The 22,710-nt window shown below is 50.4% G+C and overlaps 1 pseudogene; it reads right to left on the bottom strand.

The window, feature by feature from the left end:
* Positions 1 to 929: 929 nt before the first annotated feature.
* Positions 930 to 5,820, bottom strand: LOC136504905 (BTB/POZ domain-containing protein NPY4-like; annotated as a pseudogene).
* Between the last annotated feature and the right edge of the window lie 16,890 nt (positions 5,821 to 22,710).

The raw sequence follows: 22,710 nt of genomic DNA, 5'->3' as shown, positions 1-22,710 counted from the left end.
CGCGGTTCTTCCCCAGCGACTGCGCCCGACAAGGCCTGCCCCGGCGACCCAGCACGTGGCCAGCCTCGGTGGCAGTGCCCTCCCTGTCGCGGCCTGCCTAGCGGCACGGCCCTGCCCCAACGGCCTGCGGGCGGCGCGACCCTGCCCCGACGGCCTACGGACGGCGTGGCTAGCCCTGATGGCCTTCCCTGCTGCCCCTCCCCAGCGTAGATGATGCGGCTGCCGGCGGCGCCCCTCTCCGGCGAGGATGGGGCTGCCAGCAGCACCCCTCCCCGGCGTGGATGCATCTCCCGACAGCGTCCATGCTCGGCGCGGGTGCCCCTGCCAAAGAAGAAGCTGACAGAGGATGACAAGTGGGTCCCACCATGTCATCTATGAGGATGGATTGGGGGGTCTATTTTAGGTAGTGCTGCTGGAGCAAACAACGAAATATAGGTAGTATGAAAATTGATAGCTATCTAAATAGAGAAATAGAAGGCGTTTTAGGTAGTATTGCCGGAGATGCTCCACCCCAGTGTCCACATGGGCTGCAGCAACTTTGCTACGGCGCTCAGCGCATTAGGCTTCGTGGGCGACGAAACGGCGACGGTGTCGCGCGGCCGCAGATGTTGGCTCGGTGCTTGGGTCGTGACCGTGAGGCATCTTTATGTGGCGTCATGGCAAGCTCTAATTCATCTCTGCATAACAAGGTTCTAAATCTTCGACAATAGTTGCAGTTATAGCCAGAGATAGCTGCTAGGAAAGAGCACAGCTACGAGAAGCAACTTTTAGCTCTACAAGCAACTGAGTTTTAGAATTTATTTGATTTATTAAGATCGATCAAATCAAATTAAATACAACAAAAATAGCTAACTCATTATCGTTGGCCGTCTCGTTGCAACGAATTAGCATGCTTGCTAGCATCTTATAGCTATAAAAAATTACACCCCTTTTGCTATTATAATGAACAATATGTATTATATTACACTAAAATATTTCTGTAAGGCAAATCCAATCCAAAGGTTGAAAGAAAACCATCCCAACAAAAAACAAAAAAGAAAGAACATACAGTCTCTATGACACAGAATGCCTCGTGATCCGTGATGGCGTTGACTTGGTCTCCTCCAGGTTGAGGGAGCCAGCGGGGCTCTCCGACGTGTCGTCCGACCCGCAGTTCTCCCCGCTGCTGGCCTTGACGGACCATAGCTTCCCCAGCACCCTCCTCGCCGGCGCCGGCGCCACCGCACCGCCCTTGGCGGTCTTCCTGTCGCCGCCGCTCCTCCCGCTCTTGTTGGCCGACAGCTGGTTCACCGACCGGAGCGAGCTGGCGTCGCCGCCGGACGCTGACGTCGTAGGCGCGCCGCCCACGGCGCCGCCGCCCCACTGCTCGTCCTCCGTCGCCATCGTGGTCGCCGACCTCGAGCTGCCGCCGTACGACGCGCCGTCGTCCCTGGGCATGACGAGCGAGCGTGCTGTTGCAGCGGCAGAGGCCGCCGCCGACTGCCGGATCTGCTCGAAGAAGAGCACCTGCACCACCACGCGCAGGGGCAGCCGCTCGTTCTGCACGGCGTGCGCGCTCGCGTCCGCCGTCAGCTTCCTGCAGTCCATTAGCGCGCACAGCCGCTTCTTCTCGCCCTTCGACATGCCCGGGTGCTCCTGTATGTATGCACGCGTGTGCACAGCAGAGATTCGTCAGCACACAATTGTAGAAAGATTTTTGCACATTTTTTTTTCCACATATGCTAGAATTCAGTCGCCTGAGATCTCAGGCGATGGGCAAATGCGTTGTCTGCCGTATTTTGCTGTTCAGCTGACGAAAACAACAAAGAGAAGCATGGTAGATGGCCAGCAACGTCGCCTGATCCTTTGCAAAAAAAACAGGCACCTGTATAATAGCAATCCCCTTTTTTTTACCTACTGAAGTTGCAGATTTTGCACATTTTTTACCTACTGAAATTGCAGAAAGATATGATGCAGAACTGCTTGCATGCATACCTTGAGGTAAACGTCGATGGCTGCGGTAGAGCGCGTCGTGCACCGTTCGAGACAGGGGAGGCATGGATTTAGCGAGGTCGATGAACTTCTCTAGAGGAAGGCACGGGTCCTTGGCGATCTCAGAGAGATATCCATCCACCAGCTTTGCGACAGCCGCCAGCTTCGAAGAAGGGATCACGTCGTCAGCAGCTACATCCATGTTGTCATCATCTTCCTGCAGCTTTGTCCTGATCACTTCCATTAATTCTGTGCTGCAGCAAGAACTCCTCCAGTATCGCAGCCACCATGTCAACATTGTACATCGCGTCGTCGCCGGATTCAGCAGGCATCAGAAGGTCCGAGACCGAAGCTCGATCCAGCTGCGCGCCGATCCTCCTGACCAACTCGCCGCGGTAGGCCTCACCGGACTCCAGCAGGCACGAAGCTCTGAGCAGCTTCAGAAGGAGGCCACAAGACACCGATCCCTTCTCCGCCGGCAGCAGCTCGGCGACGGCTACAAGAGCGGCACGGTGCTTGGTGCAGTCAAGCCCGTTGCTGACGGCATGGTCCAGGGACGCGAACAGCCGGCGACACGCGTAGGCCCGCAGCGCTTCGCCGACGACGTCGCTGCCCGTCCTCCCCTTGGCCTTCACGGCCAAGATGACCTTCCTGTACAGGCACACCTCCAGGTCACAGAGGTCCTCCACCCACCAGTCTCTCGGCACCGCCTGCTGCTTCCTGACGCCGTTCCAGCTGTGCGCGTCGCCGCCGTTCTCCCACGGGAGCTTCCTCCGGTTGTAGGTGTAGGACCAGTCGACCTCCGACGGGTCCATGGACGCCCTGGTGGCGATGGCGTCGACGCAGTGGTTCACCACCTTGAGGTTGTCTGTCCACTGGTGAAGTGACTTCGTGGACTGCAGCACGATGATGGAGTCCTTCCAGGTCCGGAAGATGCTCGCCGACAGGAACACGTCGATCTTGTAGACGAGGTTCCCCTTGTCCACCGTCTCGAACATCTCCAGGTACTCCGCCGCGCACCGGGCGGCCACCACGTTGTAGGCGTTGAGGGTGACCACCATGTCGTAGCAGAACTTGGCGCACATCTCGAACGCCGCTGGCCCGCCGGGGATGTCGGAGATGTTCACTTCGTCGTTGCTCTCGTCGCTTGTTGACCCTACCAGTGTTTGTAGGCGGGAGCTCTTGGACAAAAGAGGGAACTGAGTGTGTTTTGAATTTTGAAAATCAAAACATCTCTGATCAGTCACAAGTTTAATCACAGCAAAACATCGGTACACGGATCAACCATCAATTGGGCCTGTTCGCTGGTTGGGGCTGGTGCTGGTTTGGGCTGGCTGGTGCTGGTTTTTTGTGAGAGGAAAACACTGTTGGCTGGCTGGTTTGGGCTGGCTGAAACCAACAAGCGAACAGGATTCTAATGAAGCATGTGTCAAGAACACCTATATGTAAAATATTTCTTCCAACAGATTGCAAAAAAAGAAATTACAGGCTGAAGGCTTGAATCTTAGTTTTGGAGTGCTAAGACAGAGACCGTAAACATGTTCAAATGGATGATTAGGCTGGTGGTGTAGTACCTTGTGAAGATAGAACTTGACATCCCCTACAGTGATAACAATATCCGTTGCCAGCTCAGTTGTAACAAACCTGAAAAACATTTAATAAAGAATGAATTCAACATTAGCATCACCTCGAATTAGTCTAACAAATTGAGGAAAGAAAGAATGCGAAAGTAAAAAAAACAAGCATGTATGAGATGAATAAACAAGGTAAAGGTGAGCGACTAATAAATCAGCTAAGTGTAAGAAAAGAAGTGGCCATCCATTTTAGCCTGAATAAAGTAGCAGTGCTACAGCAAAAAAAGGTGAGGAAAGCAATTCTATAGCCCCTAGCCCCATCCCCCATGCATGTGTGACAGTCGACAGGCCTAATGTACCTAATGAAACCGCTAAGTGGACCACGGAAAATGATTTGACAACAAACTGATAGCGCAAAAGGTAGGGACTTGGTTTTCCAAATGGACCACACGGTCTATAATCTGATAGTTGTAACACTAGACAACCCATGACTACGAGAAAAAGCTAAGGTACACCACACCAGGAGATGAGATTGGCACATGCTCGCAAGTGGAGTATACTTGTAAAGCTGAAGAACAGATGCCATTGGCAAAGAATCAGAGATGATGCCTCATTTCCCTGTACTGTACAGGAGATCAGTGTAGATGGAGCCTTTTCAAGTACCATCATGAGACCCACAGCTTGATAATACAAGTACTCACGTTCAGAAAGATACTCTCTTTTTCAGTGCTAATCATAGCCATGGAAAAACAATGCAAAAGTTCAGTGTGCAAATATATTTAGAGCCAACTCAGCTATTAGTAGATCTCAGCTATTAGTAGATATATACATGTCTCTAGAAACTAGCTAGAGAGGTGAAATTGTTCAAACAGATTTATTAACTGACATTTGTTGTGCTCTCGGCCTGGAAACACTACACAAATAGCATCATATAAATAGTTAAATACTTGTAAACAGCTTTATTCATGGTCAATTTTGTAGTAAAAAATAAACTCGCAAACTATAAATTTCTACCATAAAAAAACAAGACGTCAGCTTACAGTTGGAGAAATTGGAAATTCAGATTAAAACACTGGAAACTGTGAACAAGAGCAGGTAAGGACAACTTCACCTGATACTGTTCCCCTCTGTCTGAAAGACATCCGGCTTCGATCCCAGCTTCATGTACTTCATCTTGACACGCCAAGAGTAACCTGAATCGCCTTCCCCCTTCCTGTTTTCCTTTACTTTTCTCCTCAGTCCTCACCTGGCAGCAACAAATCAGAACCAAGAACCACCAATGGCCACCAGATGCAGAGATCTAAGCGCTGGTGGCCCCTCGCTCCATGGCCAAGAACCCGCTCTTTGGATCCGCGAAGGATTCAGCTAATCTAGCCAGGCTCACTGTCCAATGCCAGGAATAATCTCATCTCCGAGGGCTCCTGCAGCTTGGATTGGATCGGAGACACCGAGACAGAGCAAGCAGCACCTGCAACTGCAAAGCAAGGGCGGTGAGGGGACAGCGGGAATAATCGCCCAAGAAATGGAATGGGCAGCACCATGTGAGCAGGAGCTAGTGAGGCGGGAATTGGAATCCTATCAGATTGCAGTGGAGATAATGGAAATAAATAACTGCAAATTAAAAGCAGTGTTTTTTAGGACGGTCTGCAAACAGTTGCTTCTCTTAAACCGAGAAGCAACTGATTTATAGTCTGAACTTTTGGGAGGAGGGTAACCAAAAATCTTTACTCTGTCTAATTTGAGGGGGAAAAAAAAGAACAGAGTGTCAATTTTTAACAAAGAGAATGCATGCAGGAGAAAAAAACTTGGGGGTGTATCTTCAGAAGAGATCAGGCAGACAACAGCCTTGGGGTTCAGGAAAGCGGGCAATGGCTGTAAAAGCCCGTCAACCCAACAAAAATACAGCTTTCTCTCAAACAAAATACAGAGACTGAGGATTTATTTGACGAATGCTCGGCACCAAGCTCACATGCTACTCCAGACAAGTCAGGAAAGAGAGTGATAGAACAGATGAGAAAGCACTACTTCAAGAGAAGAACAGCTAGCATGCCATTACCAGGTTGATCACCTCAGTCAAATTACACAAGCTTCATGGGGAGGGAGAAACGAGACGAAAGCACGCAGTTAGGGAAGCTTACCTACCAGCTCCTTGCCCTCTGGGTTCAGACTGGAGAGGAGGGAGGAACAATCGAACAGACAACTGCTGTGTGCTTCAGCACCTGTGCGTGTGTGTGCGCCTCCGGAACAGACTCTCTCACTGACTGGCTGAGTTGCTTTGCTGCTACTCCAATGCAAAGGAGTGATGATAGAGTTTGTTTAGCTTAAAAGCTGCTTGTGGGGTGCCTAGGGGCAACCAATTGACCTTTCTGCCCCTCTCTCTCCTCTCTCTCTCGTCTGTCATCTCTCTCAAACACAGACTGACACACATTTGCATTTTCCTGAACTTTATGCATTTTCCACGAGTTTAGTAATAAAATAATAGTATATTTATTTTCTTTATCTTATCCTTTTTGGCCTAAAATTTTCTCTTCGATTCGGCATAGCTTTCAACGTTTTTTGGTTTCTTTGGTGGTGTCAGAATATATATAAATTCAAGCAAGCAAATCTCTGTATTCAGACTATTGTCTGAAGAAAGGTACAGATACTACTCTCTGAAGAAGGTAGAGACATATAAGTAGAGCCAGCCGGGGGTCCAGAAGCGTTGAAAAACCTGCACGCGGGCAGCATCGATTTTAATTCGGGGGACAAAGCCCATGCCGCGACAGATTAATGCAAAATTTCGTGTCGGGTATGTTCATGATCTCTCGCACTCGAGCGACAGCGAAAGTTAGGACTAGGAGCCGTCGCCAATAATTGAATTCGCACTGCATGAAATGGAAATGAAATGAAATGAGAAGAACAGTTCACGGATAAAGCGATCGGATCGGCCGGCCGTGGATGGTCAGTGAGTGAGTGGCCGGCGGCCGGCCATCAAGGTTAGGCCAGTTTGGTGCGTCCATTGCTGACCATGCAGTTCCGCAGGTAAACAGAGCAATTGGATCCGGAGGTTTTGCACTGTCACTGTCTCACTGCAGAGTAATTTAGAGCAGAAGATATTCAGTTTCAGAAGGAGAAAAGAAAACAAGGAAAGAAAGAGTGAAGTTGAAGAATAGAATCAGTCTGTCAGTCAAACAACCTGGTGTAGTGCTAAAGAAACGCTGCAAGATCATGTTGGATCGTTTCCCGCCTCGCTTTTGACTAAGCTTTGTACTTGTTTATTTACATCTGATGAAGTCGTGGCTTCAAGTCTTCTCCAAGACCGTTTGACAATAAACAAGATTTTTTTTTCTTGTTTTCTCTCTCTCTTTTTTTTTGGCCTCTTATCCGTTCAATGTCGGCACCTAAGGTTTGTCAATAAATTCAAATGACTGAATCATCTGACAGATATAACCCATATGCAGTTAGTTAATTATGGTGACAGTCGTCACTTTACTGATAAGTAGGGCAGATCCTAATGTACTTCTGAATGAACAGAGAGGGCAATTAACCAAATGAACATCTGTCCTGTTTGGCACAGCTTTTGCTAATCCGGATTCTCTTATTCAGCTTACTAGTACTAAGCTGCTGCAATGTCTTGCAGTTTGGCCAGGCTTTGTCAATGGAGAAGAAGTAGCACAAGTTGTGCAGAAACAGGGCCAGCAGCATCTTCTGTTGTTCATCACTCATCAGGATCACGAACTTGACCCCAGAAAATGCAAGAAAAATAAGGCCATCGGCTCTTCATAATTAGTAATGTGTCATCATATCCATCGTCTCCTAGATAACGTGTTCCAATGATTGTCCTTGGTCATTTCCTTAACCATAACATTATTGATTGAACTTGTGATCTAATACTCAGGCTATCTCACTTCAGCTTTCTTGGTAGTAGTAGTAGTTGGTCCCCTCTCCAAAATCTAACTGCTTTCCTTTGGTCCTCGTTGCAAATCAAACAATACAGTATGGCTAGTCTCAGAAAATACATACATTATGCATGCGATGCAATAGACAGACAGACAGACAGTTGAGGTGGCAGCGTGGAATTACTAAACAAACCACAAAGCACAACAAGGCTCTTTCTTCTTTACATGTATATAAGTATGCAAAATGCAGCGACTTTCAGTCTGTCACAGAGCATGAACCTTGCTTTGCTTGACGACACATGGTGCTGACTCGGCTTGTGCTCCATCAGGAATCTCTGCATTGTTTTGTGGGCACGCCGTGTACTAGCTAGCTAGCCATGCCCATATGTATGCCGTTTCTCTGCAGTTCTTTACACCTGTTCTCTACGGCAAGATTTGGATTGGAGAAACTTTTAAAAAAATGGTTTGGATTGGAGATGAGCAACGCCTGCATGCACACAGACAGGTGCATGTAGGCCGGTGTAGGTGGTCTAGGATTCTTGCGTCGGCGTCGGCGTCCCAATGCCCAATATTTTGCCAGCGTCTAATCTTTCAAAACAAAAACAAAAATTGTCAGCCTCTGCTTACATGACACCAGCAGCAGTAGATCTGCAGATCCATCAGCATTATATTCAGTAAAGCATGCGTTTTGCAGAGCTGGCCGGCCGACTGGCATCGCCGATTCGCAATTCGCAGGCAAGCATACATACACTACAGCTGGTGGCTGAAGCCGGCCAACGACCGACCAAAACCATGTATTTGCATCGCATCGCATCCCCTGACAAAATCCAAGCAAATTCAGATCCCTGTCGCAACTGCTGTTCAGACTGCCACGCATGATCCTTTTTAACGAGGATCCATTCGACCATTCGTTGCAGCGCAGGCAGGCAGGCAGGATCATTTGCAGCTTCCAAGAAACGCTAGTGTGGGTGGCTATTGAACGGAGGAACGTTTCAACCTGAATCAGGAGGGGAGATCTGAGATGCATGGAAGCAATGACCTAAGGGCTTCCCCACCTATTTGGCTAGCTATTCTGACGTTGACTGAAAAAAAAATAGGAGAGAAGTCACTAGCGATGAACAAATAACTGGTCTATTTTACGTAGTCCAAGAATCTAAGAGAGAAACATATAGGTCTAATACTATATAGAAAAATAAGAATATATAAAATAGTCTTTGCTTTTGTCTCTTACCGCCACGTAAGTTGGCTACGTAGCTAGCACCATTGCGGACGCCCTAAGAGCAAGGCTAATAATACAGCCGACATGCTGGCTATAAGGATGTTTACAGCCTTCTCTCAGTCCATCCATATAGTAGTTAGCTCTTCACTATTAATATATGGTTTGTTTCTCTCTCTCACAAAGTTTCTCGATTCTCGTGTCCATATATAAGCTTACAGTCCGTTTTTGTTCTCTCTCCTCTCTCCTCCATCTCAGCGTATATTGGTTTACAACCTACTCCCTCCGTCCTAGAATATATGTCGCTTTCGCTTCCCGAGAAACAATTTTAACAAAATATATATTAAAAAATATTAATATTTATGATACATAATTGGTATCATCGGAAAGATCTTTGAATCTAGTTTTTTAATAAATTTATTTGAAAATACAAATGTTACAAGTATTTTCTATAAATCGAGTCAAACTTGTGGCACGAAAACCGAAAACGATAAATAAATTGGGACAGAGAGTACTGTTATACTTGCTCTAACAGGGTACATCTCATGGTGCTGCAGCAGCAGCACAGAGGACGTGTGTGACGTGTCGCCTCCTCGTCACATGTTGGGCACGGCAGCGGGCAGCCATCCCCCACCCACTTTTATCGACCGTGTCCTGTGTCCAGTCCAATACAACCATGTCTGGGCCTGGGCAGGCATGCAGCTCAATCAGTGGATGGGCCTTGTTGTCCTCCAAAAGAAAGATCGGTCTGACTTGTGATCTCGACAGCTTAACCGGACCGCTCCGGTTAGTATAGTTGGCCAAACGGGCCGTCCGGCACGGCACGGTAGATTAGTTGTGCCGTACTTGTTAGTGCCGCCGTGTCGAGGTGTCGGCCTAGGCACGGCATTATCAGGTCTTAGCCGTGCCGTGCCGTGTCACTGGACACGCCGGCCCAGCAGTGCCCGTGCCGGCACTGGCACTATAAGTGCCCAACACCTCAAACTGATTAGAAATCAGGGACAATAACTTCATCATCTCAATCTTAAGTTACAAGTTTAGAGAACTTATCAAAGTCTCAAAGTTACATGTTCAGACTCAAAGTCACATAATCACACAAACACAGGCGAGGTCGACGACGGATCCGGCGAGGACGAAGTGAGATCAAGGGTTAGGGATTGAGCAAGGGTTAGGGTTAGGGATTGTGCCAGTGCTGGCCAGCGGTGGCTCCAGAGGCCACCAGAGAGCGAGAAGAAGAGAGGAAGTCGGAGGCGAGAGAGGTGAGCGAGTCACCGACGCGGCGACGCCGACTCGCCGAGAGAGGAGAGCAAATGAATTAGGGCGATGCCACGACGGAGCAAGATGCAGTCGGCCCGCCAGGACGGGTTTTATACCCCATATTCCAACAGTCGGATCCAACGGTCCGATGGGAGCGAGGCCGGAGATCTGACGGATCCGGCGAGGAAATCACTTAACTTGATATCAGCCCTACCTTGTTCAATGAGGTTGGCCTAGAAGGCTTGAGCAGTTTATCATGGAACATCAGTGGTGGCCTCTGGCCGGTGCCCATTCATTGAAATTACACGCACTGAATAACCTGATGCAAATCAAATGCTAGTAGTAGTAGCTACATTTATTGCCCTTTCTTTTGTTACTCCATAAATAAAGGAGCACTAGAGCATTTGAAGGGGCATGATATACATGCGATAGAGATTGCCGGTTTGTTTTTGGTGAAAAGAGAGATGAGGTGTTTTTTTTTGCGAATGCGCACGAGAGTGCGTATCTTTGCATTAGAAAAAGGAAGGTTTATGTTACAAGAATGCCCTAGACGGCAGTGACAATTGTTTGGTGACTACATTATAATTAAGCACATCAAAGTTTCGATTAGAAGAGAGGCAGCTGTCATCTTTGCGCCAGGCAACGTAGGCCCTGAGCTCCCGCTTCGATCCAACGATCAGCTTCGATCTTGATCATGTGGAGCGTCTCGACGATGGAAGCTGTCAAGCTTCTGAAACACCGCGCGTTGCGTTCCTTCCACAGCTGCCAGGACACGAGGGCGAAGAGCATGTCGAGACCTTTCCTTCACTCACCGGGTGCTGCTGCCCGAATTCGTCGCCACCAGCCCAAGGTGGTGACTGCGACCTGAGGCGATTGGATTTCCAGGGCCCTGAGCACCAAGAGCCATATCTCTCTGGTAAAGGAGCAAGTCGCCATGATATGATCCATAGTCTCGGGCTCTTGGTCACAGAGGTAGCAGTGTTCCCGGGCTTCAAGACCATGTCTTCTTCTCCTGTCGCCGATCCAGTTCCGTCGACGCATGGCCAACCATAGGAAGATCTTTACTTTGAGTGGTGCCCATGTTTTCCAAATGAGTTTGTGTCCGGGGAATGGAGATGAGCCGGCGTGCAGCATTGTATAGGCCGATTTAGCCGTGTACTCGCCGCTCGCCGTCCAGCGCCACATCGTGCGGTCTCGCTCTCCAGTCAGCTGGGCGCCCTCCAGCAGTTGCCATAGGTGCAGGTAATCGATGATCGCCTGCATGGACATTCCACCGGTGAAGCTCCGTGCCCAGGTCCTGTTGTTCATGGCCATGCTCATTGTTTGTCGGCTATGGATTGCTTGCGGTACCAGACTGAGAAGACATGGCGCGAACTCACCCACCGACTCTCCATTGAGCCATCTATCTTCCCAGAAGAACGTCTGTTCCCCGTTGCTGACGACTGAGTATGTGGACGCCTTGAAGAAAGCTTGCACCTAGGGGCATGTCTTGATCGGCAGTTGGCTCCAAGCTCTATCCTAGTCAGCTTTTTGCAGCCATAGCCAGCGTGTTTGCAGAGCATAACCCGTCAGCTTGATGTCCGTGATCCCTAGCCCACCGAGCTCCGTTGGTCTACAGCATGTGGGCCAATCTACCATGCACTTCCCTCGTACTGACTGGTCGGCACCAGCCCAGAAGAACCGACGACAGATAGCGTCGATCCCCTTGTGCGCCCAGGCCAGCAAGCTTTCAGCCATCATCGCATAGATGGGCACCAATCGGAGGACGGACTTGATCCAGATTAGTCTTCCGCTCCTGGCCATGAGTGCGCCGTGGCATGGAGGGAGCTTTGCCGCGACGTGCTCAACCAAGGCCTAGAAGCTTGCCTTCGGAATGGCCTTCGTGCTAAGTGATAGTCCGAGGTACCTGATGGGGAAGGGCTGAACCTGGCAGCCGAGTATACCGACAATGTCGTCCAAAACCGCTTCACCACCAAAGATTGGGGTGATGGAGCACTTGGTCATATTTGTCTGGAGCCCAGAGACCTCGCCGAACAAGTTCAGAATGTGTTTTACCGCCAGCGCCTCTTGAACTGTTGGCCTGATGAACATGATAACGTCGTCAGCGTATAGGCTACATTGGTATTTGATTTCCGATGGCCGCATCCGCTTGAGTACCCCGTCGCTCACCGCCTTGGCGAAAAGTCGGTGTAGCATGTCCATGGCGATGATGAAAAGCATTGGGGACAGTGAATCTCCTTGACGCACGCCCCCTCAAGTGTTGTATCAAAGGGCCTTGATGGCCGTTGAGCATGATCCGCGATGAGGCTATGCACAGAAGTGCTTCCACCCAGCCGCACCAAGATTCCCCGAACCCTCTGGCCTTGAGCACATCGAGTAGGAAAGGCGAAGACAGGGTGTCGAATGCCTTGGATATGTCAAGCTTGAGTAGTAGCATGGGTTGCTTCCTTGTCCTGATCAAGACAGCCGCACGTTGAATGAACTTGTAGTTGTCATGAATTAACCGGCCTTGGATGAAGGCGTTCTGGTTCTTGTTGATGATGTCTTTCAGTCTTGGTGCCAGCCACATTGCTAGAATTTTGGATAGCAGCTTGGCAAAACTATGGATCATGGTAATCGGGCGGAAGTCGACCGGCGTGTTGGCTCCTACCCTCTTCGGGAGCAGCACCACAATAGCGTTATTTAGCTTGTTGAGTCGCTGCTTGTTGCCGTAGCAGAAGGCCTGGATGGCGTCCATGACCTCTGGCTTGATGGTCCACCATGTCATTTTGTAGAACGCCCTAGGGAACCCATCAGGCCCGGGCGCGCGGTCGCTCAGCATGGCTTTGATGGCTGCCCAAGTGTCGTCGTCGGTGATTGGGTTGTCCAGCTCCCCCAGATCGAGCGGCAGCGCGTCGATCGCGGAGAAATCAAGCATGGTGCCGCTGCTCGGTGCAGTCCCAAAGACGTTGGAGAAGTGAGCATGGAGTACCGGCTCCATCAGTGCGTGTTCCACAACCGTGTGGCCATCGATGGCCAGGGCAGGTATGAAGTTTTTCCGTTTGCATCCCCTTGCGATCATGTGGAAATAAGCAGTGTTGGCGTCTCCGTCGCTGAGGTGCCGTAACCGAGAGCGTTGCCTCGCCATCGTTCTCTCCATTGATGAGAGGCCAAGGCATTGCAGCTTCATTCGCATGCGTAAGGCCATCTCGCCGTCGCTCAGTTGCCTCTGCTCTTGCGCGGTGTCCATTCGCCGCACGATCTCGCGGGCCATCAGAAGTTGCGCCCGAACATCTCCAATCCTAGTTGCTGCCCATCTCTGGAGGGCGCAAACTAGGTTCCTCAGCATTTTGTCAAGGCGTGCCAGTGGGTCTGTGTACCCAGTCGGCTGCACCCACGACTCTATGACGACGTCGTCGTAGCCTTCGAACTTCGGCCAGAAAAGCTTGAAGTGGAATCTCCCCTTGGACGTGACACAGGCGTCGGTCTATAGCATCAGAGGACAGTGATCCGAGGCATCAGACCCAAGTCCCAAGAGCAGTGTGTTCGGGAACTGAGCGTCCCATTCCGGAGAGATGAGGACTCTGTCGAGGCGTACAAGAGTCGGTGTTAGTCTCTCGTTGCTCCAGGTGAAGGTCCGGCCATGCAAGTGTAGATCGTGGAGGCCGAGAGCGTGGGCCATCCGCCGGAAACGTCTCATGTTAGTGCGATCCACTCGATCATTGTTCTTGTCCTGCTCGCTAAGAATCAGATTGAAGTCGTCGGTCACCGCCCAGGGACCGGTGTAGTCGTCTCGGATTGCCTCGAGCTCCTCAAGGAAGATGGACTTGTCCCTGTCCTCACTTGGTCCGTAGACAGAGGAGAGCCACCATTTGGCGTCGTCATTGGCCGTGGATGAAGCCGGCCTTACCACGACAGTGATGGAAAAACATCCCAGCAAAACATCAGAGAGTACGACGCTAGACCGCCGTCCCGCAATCAGAATGCCGCCGCGCGTGCTAGAGGCCGGAACGTAGGCAAACTCAGCGAAGTCCCTTCCCAACAAGGAGAAGATAGTGTACTTTGAAATTACATCTAATTTGGTCTCCTGGAGACAAACGATGCTAGGCTTTAAGTCTTCAGTCAGCGTGCGGACATTGTCGCGTCTGTCCTACGCGTTAAGCCCACGCACATTCCATGATAAGATTGTGGTGTTAGCCATAGGAAAGGGTCACCTAGGTCATCGCGGTGGGGGGCCTCAGACCATGGTGGCCGCAGGCCGCCGCGCCACCCGTGTTCCCCTTCCTCTGTTTACTGTGAACAGCTCATCGAACGCCTCTGCGTCGCTGTTGGATAGGTCGGTGAAGAGCTTGTCGAAGGAGCATCTGTATGCCGAGGAGGGTGCGGCGTTCATCGGCAGCACTCCCAGCTTGCGCATCAGGAGAATTTCCCCCCTCTTGGAAGCTAGGACATGGTCCAGCTGCTGAGCGGCGATGCGTCGGCTTCGGATTGGCACCGGTGGCTTCCTGGCGAGCTCCCGCAGCTTTGGTGGCTCTTTGAGGATCGGTGAAGGGCGTTTTAGCTGAACCTTGGCTGTGAATCTCTCCAAGCGACGCGCCTCTTCCTGAGGTGTCAGCGTCTACGTCTGCTCGCTTGTTGGGCTGGAGGGTGGTGCCTGTTCAGCAGACGTAGGCGGCGTCGCCGCGGTCACATCCGCCCCCTGTGCCAGCGTTTCATGAGTCGCGCAGCTCACAGTCCGTGGTTCCTAGGAAGTTGCCAGCATCTGGGCGAGGCGGTTCTGCTCCTGCTCGATCAAGGCTGTAGTTACCTCTGAAGGCTGAGCGGAGGAAGCGTGTTCCACCACGCACTTAGCCCCCTAAAGGTCTGCCTGCTCGGTTGCGGGCGACTCTGCCGGGTTGGTCCCTGCTGTTGGGGGCGCGTCACTGTGCTGAACAGAAACAAGTTCCACCACACTCTCAGGGACGACGAGGTCCATCCCTCCAAGAGCGATTACGTCCGCTCCATCGTGTCGGGCCGAGGCCCGTGGTGCGTTTGGTAGTCGCGCCTCTAGCACCATTGGATCTGAGTCCGAGTTCTGCTTCTCGATGGCACTGTCCCCATTCCTGTGGATGATTGAGGACAACAGATCAGCTTCGTCCGCAGCGTGATGATGCTGCAGCCGTTCCCCCGTTTGGACAATGCTCATGAGGCGGGGTGCAGCTGTTGCCATGGCCGGCTCAGTCGGCGTGGCCAGTGAGAGGCAGGCCCATCTGTAGCCGGTGGCCGCGGTGTTGTTGACAGTCGGCTCCTCGTCGATGATCACTCGTGCGGTGCGGAAGCCCTGGATGCGATGTACGGCCCCCCGGAGAAGTGGTGTCGATCCGGGTTGCCGTCGTGTCCGCTGTCCCCATCCTCAGACTCAGGTGGGGAGGGGGGCGGCATAGGGTCATCGGGCTCGAAGTCGGTGACATTCTTCAGGTGGACTAGGACCCGGTAGCTGAGTACCTTCTTCCTCCTAATGTATGGTGGTAGATTGCCGAAACCCGGGACGTTACTGACCTGAATCACCTCGTTCTCCACGATGTGCAGCCAAACCACCTTGGGGATGGCGCGTGGGTCAGTCGTCCAGGCCGTGATCTTGTAGGCGGAGAGGTCTGCCTTGGTCGCCGTGGCTTGGTTGGTGGTGTAGAGCCAGCAGCTTGGGGCCAGGATCTTGGCCACCGTACCCTCAGCCCATGCGTGCGGCGGGATCCCCTTGAGCTCCAATGCCACTTTGAACTTCATGATGGCCGCATCCGCGTGCGCCAAACGCGTCCATGGCAGTAGCGCTAGGTAAGTGCTAGCGATGGGTAGTGGAGTCGCGGTGAGGATCCTGTCCCTGGTTGCGGTGGAGTGGCACTCAATGAGGGAGTTCTCGGGGTAGAACGGCTTGATGGAGAAGGCCCCTTCTTCAACACCCTGAATGGCCCGGATGCCTCGGGCTGTGTCGGCGAGTGACACCTCCCTAGTGGAGTCTGCCACCATCGCAGTGATCGCAAGCCTCAGGCCATCCTCAGCGCTGTCGATGGCAGCACCCCTCTGGATGATGCAGGCAGCCTCGAAAGGCCGCACCTCTGGGTGGCCTGGTGGTAGTGGCTCGCGGTCCTCCGGAGTTGGACCACGCGGTTGTCCCTGCGTGGTGCTGTGCGGTGGCGTCGAACCACTCGCTTGAGAGGCCACCGGAGTTCCGTCAATGTCTAGGCCACGCCTTGCTCGAACAAAACGGTCCCACGCCGGGGCGTCCGTTCCGGCGCCATTGTTTGGAGAGCGTGGCCGCTTGCACTCATGCGCCATGTGGTTGGTGCCGTGGCAGTTGACGCATCGGAGAGGCCGCCGGCAGGTGGCGATGCGGTGGTTGTAGGAGAAGCAGTTGAAGCACCGGCTTTTCAGTACATCGGGGATCTTCTTGCGTTGGCGCTGCCGTTGTTCTCCCACAAGGGTTCTCGGGCCGTCGCCTTGGCGATTGAGCACCTCCCGCCAGCCGTTCTCATCCAGCGGCGATATGTGGCGACGGCCGCAATGGGGAACACGTGCGCCCAGGCGCTGATGAGCCAGAACACGGCCCTCCAGCGTTACGCGGTGGCCCAGCCGCTGATGAACTGGGCGGCGGCCCAGACGCTGGTGCACGGGCTGACGGAGACTTTCGAGGCGCTGATGGGCGAGCGCCCGACCCCCGCGGGCGCCGTCGCTGTGGTCCTGGGCCCCCGTGGGGCGGGGCAGCTCCGTGGCCGCCGGCCGCTGATCTTGCTTCTCCAGCCGTCTCAGGTGGCGAGGCTTCCTCCGTCGTTTCCCCCTTTTTCGCCGCTGGCGTTCGTGGATCTGGATCTGTTCCAGATCTGCGGCCTCCGCCGGTTGCGACTCGACACGGTAGTGCGGCTGGGGAGTGGCCCCTGCCTCCAAGGCTACGCGTGCGGAGTCGCCTCGGCAGACGGCGTTGCCGGCGGAGCCCTGGGGACGCGGCGCAGAGTCGGCGTCGGTGTCTCCGTCGGAGAGGTCAGATTCCGAGGACCAGCGCATGGCCCTGGAGCACCCCGGGGTGGAAGAGGGGTAGTAGGGGATGGCGTCGGGGGAGAGTGAGGCCTGTCCCTTACCTGAGGGGTGGCTGGAGGGGGGGTTGGTGGCCGGTGGCTCTGGGGTGGTGGCCGGCGGGCTGGGTGGGGGAGGGGGGCGTGCGGACGCCATCAGCACAGATCTAGTGATTGTTCAAGACACCGCTGCACATTCTCATCGCGGGAGGCAATCATCGAGATTGTTATTATGTTCTGATGAATATTACACCTGATCTGAGATGAGGTGTTCACCATGGCAATTGCTCTGTAGTTCTTGGCTTGGAAGGAGACAGGAGGGCTCTTTACAGTCTCTGGATGAGTGGCTTACCAGCGGTATTCACCATGTGCACATCCGGATAGTTGGGACATGGGACATCTCGATCATCGTCAATCACCACATATATATGTATGTGAGCTTGTCATGCATGGCTGGTTCTCACGCACCGGCTTTTGTTGAGGTCGACCTGAACATGGTGGATAGTGGCATACAGGCATAGGGCAGAGCGGGCATACGCCATGATATGCCAGAGGCAACAAGTAGGACTACTGTTTCTTTCCATGATGTTTCATTTTCATGTTGTGAATTTGCAGCCCATTAGCATTACAAAAAAAGGGATTGGATTGAATGACTGGTGAATTGCTTGCATAAACTGTTACACCAATCTAATCTACTACTTATGATCATATGTAGCATTAGTTTACACTAATGTGACGGTATAATGGAGCTACAACTATGATCTATCAAATGAATCATTATGTGTTATAGTGAGATCAGCGTGCACCGGCCCACACACCCCCTAATTACTCTGGTTGCAACAGGAGATCACCTTTAATTCTTGTGCTAATTAAGTCACCGTCAATGAACTTGGCCCCTCCTGCCGCCAGCTACAGCCACAGACTACCCCTATGTTGATTTTCTGGCTCCGTACGTCCCTGGCGTTCACACATTCAACAAGTTAATGCATATGTTTACACGTGTTTTATAACTTGTTGGATCAAAGTGATACAACCACACAAGTGTGTTGTATAGTGTGTGTAATTTACTCTTTTTTTATTTGTACATTTCATCTTTCAATGAATCATAAGCAACTCACTAAACAGAATTTGGTCTTAGCTTTCCAAGGTTGGCTGATGGTATCTGATGCTTGCAAATGGCAGAAGCAATATATGGCCCCTTGCCATGAACTAAACAATTGAATACACAAACATGAAGCGTTAGCTTTTTTAGATAATGAAGCGTTAGCTGCTCCCAATTGAATGAATATCATACAGTGGTAGGTGTTACACACTGAACCTAACCGTGACTAGGAGGCATCGGCAATTCAAAATGCACTACAAGAGCACAAAAGATTTGAAACTCTTGACAGTGACTAGATACTGGATTTTACAAAGACTTTGGTCTTCTTCAATCTATCTAACTTATTATTACGTAGGGTTTTGGTAAAATTTTATCTTACAAGATCTGTTCACAGTTATCACTTAAACTTGATGTCAAGCCCTACCCCTACCACGCTCAATGAGATTGCCCTTTAAGGCTTGATCATCTCTCAACTCTGAAAAGACACAGAAGTAACGAACTTAGTGAGCTGTTTATACCATGGAACATCAGTGGTGCTGTGGTGGTCAGGTGGGTGGCCAACTGGCCATTCAATGAGATTACAGGCACTGAACAACCTGATGCAATCAAATGCTACCCATCTCTTTCACTCTATATAAAAAAGAGGCTGCAGGAGCAGGACAAAGTGTTGCAAGCATGAGGGACATAAGCGTTTTATTTTCAGCAAAAAGAGAGATGAGGTGTTCGTCTAAGGTAATTGCAGTGGCTTAGTGTAGTTGTAGGCTTGGAAAGCATCATGAGTGCACGTTTCACTGTGAATGGGTGCTGTTCGTTAAGGCATCAGTGAAGAGCGAAGAAAACCATGCAAGTACCTAGGTGTGGATGTTGAGCAAGCTCAGTTCCTTTCTCTTCCGCTTATTTAGATAACGAGCTCGCTCTGTTCGTTATCTAAATGTGTAGAAAATGCAGCTCGTTTAGATTACTAGCTTGAGCTGGTTCGTTTTGGCTCAGTGAGCCAGAGAGGATCACAGAAAGATGGCGCAAACAGGACAGGCGGGTGAGGAGTGTGTCCAGTGTCCATGCTCATTGCTGAAGCTTAAATTAGTAAACAAATATTTAAATATCCTGTTACGAATTTAATTATTTATAACATCTCATTTTCCTTAAGATTATACCTTTTTTAATAATTCGAGCATTACTGAGGTTTAATGAATGAGAAAATTGTGGTTTATATACTTGAAATAGAAAATGAAATACATTGTCTATCGATGGCCAACCTAGCTCACCGTTAGCCCTTAGATTGGGAATGGAGGGCTGATTCATACACATCAAGAGTGGTGTCGCGGATCAGTCGTCTTTAGTCTCCAATCCCGATCTGACGAACGAAGGTGGATAGATTATATATTCCTACTCATTTTTTCTGAAAAAATAATAATTTCTGTTTGTTTAGGAGAATGAAAGGAACTGTAATTTTACTAATAAATTACATTAAATGTCTTGAATATGCTTGCTACCAATAGTTTTGGTGTTCCCACATTGCTCCAATTTTTGTTTTTTAAGAGCTGTTTGTTGAGCTACATTCTTGAGATGAGATAAGATCTAATAATTTCATTGTCAGAGTCTTTATAATTAATGAAAAGAAATGTGAAACATGATACATCAGTACATCTCATTGCTGGTGAACAGTCCTCGACCATGCTCTCTTGCTCCTGTGTATATTATTGTTTCTCAAATAAACACCTAGAACCCAAGATTTCGGGACTTAGGTTCAATAGTTCTTGATCTCTTAGGGAGCCAATCTACATGACAGGATCATAAGATAAAGCGTCTTTTTTTTTTAAACCAAATTTCTGGATAAATATTCAGATGCTTCACCTAATTTATTATTTGTACATTTTGTTGTTTCAATGAATCGTATGCAAGTGACTAAACATAATTTGATATTAGCTTTCCAAGGTTGGTTTGATGGTACCTGATGCTACCAAATGGCAGAAGCAATATTTGAAACCCTGGCCTGAACTAAGCAAAAACAAGCAAACATGAAGTTGTTCACACAATGAACAGGAAGACAGTTCATTGACTATGAGTATCATACAACTGAATTAACATGAAGTATCAGCTGCCCCCAAATCAAGTTAGGATAGCTCAATAATATTTGAGTATATGAAATCAAATGGCACACCCATCTTGTCATAAAAAAAGCAAGTGAATAAGCATAAACGTCCGGCATAGGCTACTGGGGATAATTTTGGTGCCTTTCCTGTGTTAGGCTAGGAGGCAAGATTTGAAACTCATTCATCTCTCCCCTACCATGCTTTGATGAGATTTGTTCAGAGTTATCATCACTTAACTTGATTTCAGCGCTTCCATGCTCGATGAGATTTGTTCAGAGCTATCATCACTGCAAGCGAAGACTCTGTTGCTTAAAAAATGGGGCATAGCCCAACCGGAGGAGCAGGATCGCTCGAGGCGGCGAGCGGCGGCAGAAAGATTCAGAGCTATAATTTCCGTCTGCCTCTATCTGTCGGCAAGCGAGCGAGAGGCAATGCGGGAGTTGTTTCCAGCCCCACGGTGGGCGGTGGCAAGGCAAGCCACGGTTAGTTAGTGCTTCTGCACACACGTCGACTAGTCGCAGAATTGTTTCCATAGTCCGAACGAATTACAGCTCTAGGCGACGCACGCTCTGGTGCTTTATTTTGCCGTGGCCATGCAACGTCTTCGGTATACGCACCTTGCGATCTACAATTGTTCATGTGCGCTTGGTAATAACTTCGCTACTTCCTCTTAATGAACGACAATGCTCGGTTGAGGGCATCCAGAGTCCGGACAGACCCACCTCCACGCGCGTTACGCCTAATAATAAAAAAGGGACGCGTAGTTACGGGGTCTGCACCATGGAAGCACGTGCTGCCACTCATTGGGGTGCATGCGACGTATGGAACCCGTACAAGCGCGTGCCCACAGAGAGAGCACTAGCTGCCTACTGCGTCCGCTGCTGGCTAGACCAGCCGGCCAGGCCCCTAGCCGCACACACCAAGGGCCATAGACCTCTCTGCTGCCTAGCGCCTAGGCCTACTGCTTGCGGGGCTACTCTTTTTTTCTCTCTCTGTGTTGCTTGCGCCAGGCCTATAGCTGCCCTTGTCGCATGCTGCCCACTGGGTTGCTGCTTTGGCCGACCGGCTTAGGCGCTTAGCCAGTTGCTGGGCTGCCCAGGCCGCTTGTCTGTTTGTGAGAGGAGTGCCGGCCCACATCTGCATGGTAGCTGAGTGCTGGCCCAAATTTTTCCGTCACTCTATGTCATCTAGCTCTTCACCTGGATGGTGCATGTGCTTCATCTGGATGTTGTATATGTTGCAATGACTATACACGTACGTTGCAAGTGTATGTTTCAAATGTTTCAGCTGTTTCAAACGTAAGTATTTTATCTGGATATTGCATCTGTTGCAATGGTTATATACATATGTTGCAATGTTTCAAACGTTTCAGGTATTTCAAACATATGTTGCATATGTTGCACCAGCTATACGCGCATGTTGTAAGTGTCTATTTAAAATGTTTCATTTGTTTTAAACGTATATTGCAAGTGTTTTATCTGGATGTTGCATATGTCGCAGTTGCTATACACATATGTTGCAAGCGTATATTATAAATGTTTCACCCGTTTCAAACGTATGTTGCAGAAGTGCTTGATGTTGCACATTAATAGGCGCAGGAAGGGGCGCATGAAGAGGCGTTCCCCACATGCGCGGCAAGCGAAGCGGGTGTGGGTGGTCCCCACCTGCATGCACATCAGCAGGCACGAGCGCACAGCTCTACGCGCACCAGCATGCTGTGGCACGTGCAGGCACAACAGGTGCATGCGGTGGTGGGCAGTCAGGCGCAACAATTGCATGTGGGACGTCCGGGCGCTAGCCACGTGCGCTTAATGAAACACGTGTCAACAGGCACACATTCTAAAAAAGAAAGAAAAAAGAAGGCTTCACCATCTCTCAGCTCTGAAGACTCTGAGTTCCCAACTGGCTGAGCAGTTTATCATGGAACATCAGTGGCGGATGCAGAACAGGATTGAAGGGGAGTTCCCAACTGGCTGAGTAGTTTATCATGGAACATCAGTGGTGGATGCAGAATAGGATTGAAGGGGGAGCTGATCTCTTCTTCCTCCCATCTCTCTCTCCATTTTTCTTCTTTCCTCCACCTCTTCTTCTCCCTCACCATCTCCATATTTTCATTGATGCACCAGCTGTAGAGGGGGATGGGGGGCTGGAGCCCCCCCCCAGCCCCCCTTTAGATCTGCCCCTGTCTGGGGGTGTTGGGGGGGGGGGGGGTTTACGTGTCCATTCAATGAAATGAAATTGCAGGCACTAAATAACCTGATGCAAATCAAATGCTGGTACCGGTATTTAGTTTCTTGAATGATATATATACTGTCCACTCTTTTTGTTACTCCATAAATAAAGGAGTACCGGATCGAGAGCACGTCGCACGACGGCACACATGAGAGTTGAGAGAGATGAAAGTTTTGTTTTTGTGAAAAGAGAGACGAGAGATGTTTGCCGAGGCAATTGCTCTGTAGTTGTAGGTTTGGAAGGCGTCAGGAGGGCTCCGCACACTATCTGGTGGCAAATTGCGATGGCTTACTGGTGGTATTCACCACGTGCATCAACAAGTGACCACATCCAGATAGGTGGGACGCCTTCTCTCCATTGTTGTC

This window comes from Miscanthus floridulus, chromosome 14 (genome assembly GCF_019320115.1).
Source record: "Miscanthus floridulus cultivar M001 chromosome 14, ASM1932011v1, whole genome shotgun sequence".
In the NCBI taxonomy this organism is placed as follows: Eukaryota; Viridiplantae; Streptophyta; class Magnoliopsida; order Poales; family Poaceae; genus Miscanthus; species Miscanthus floridulus.
This window is presented reverse-complemented; position numbering and strand designations above follow the sequence as displayed.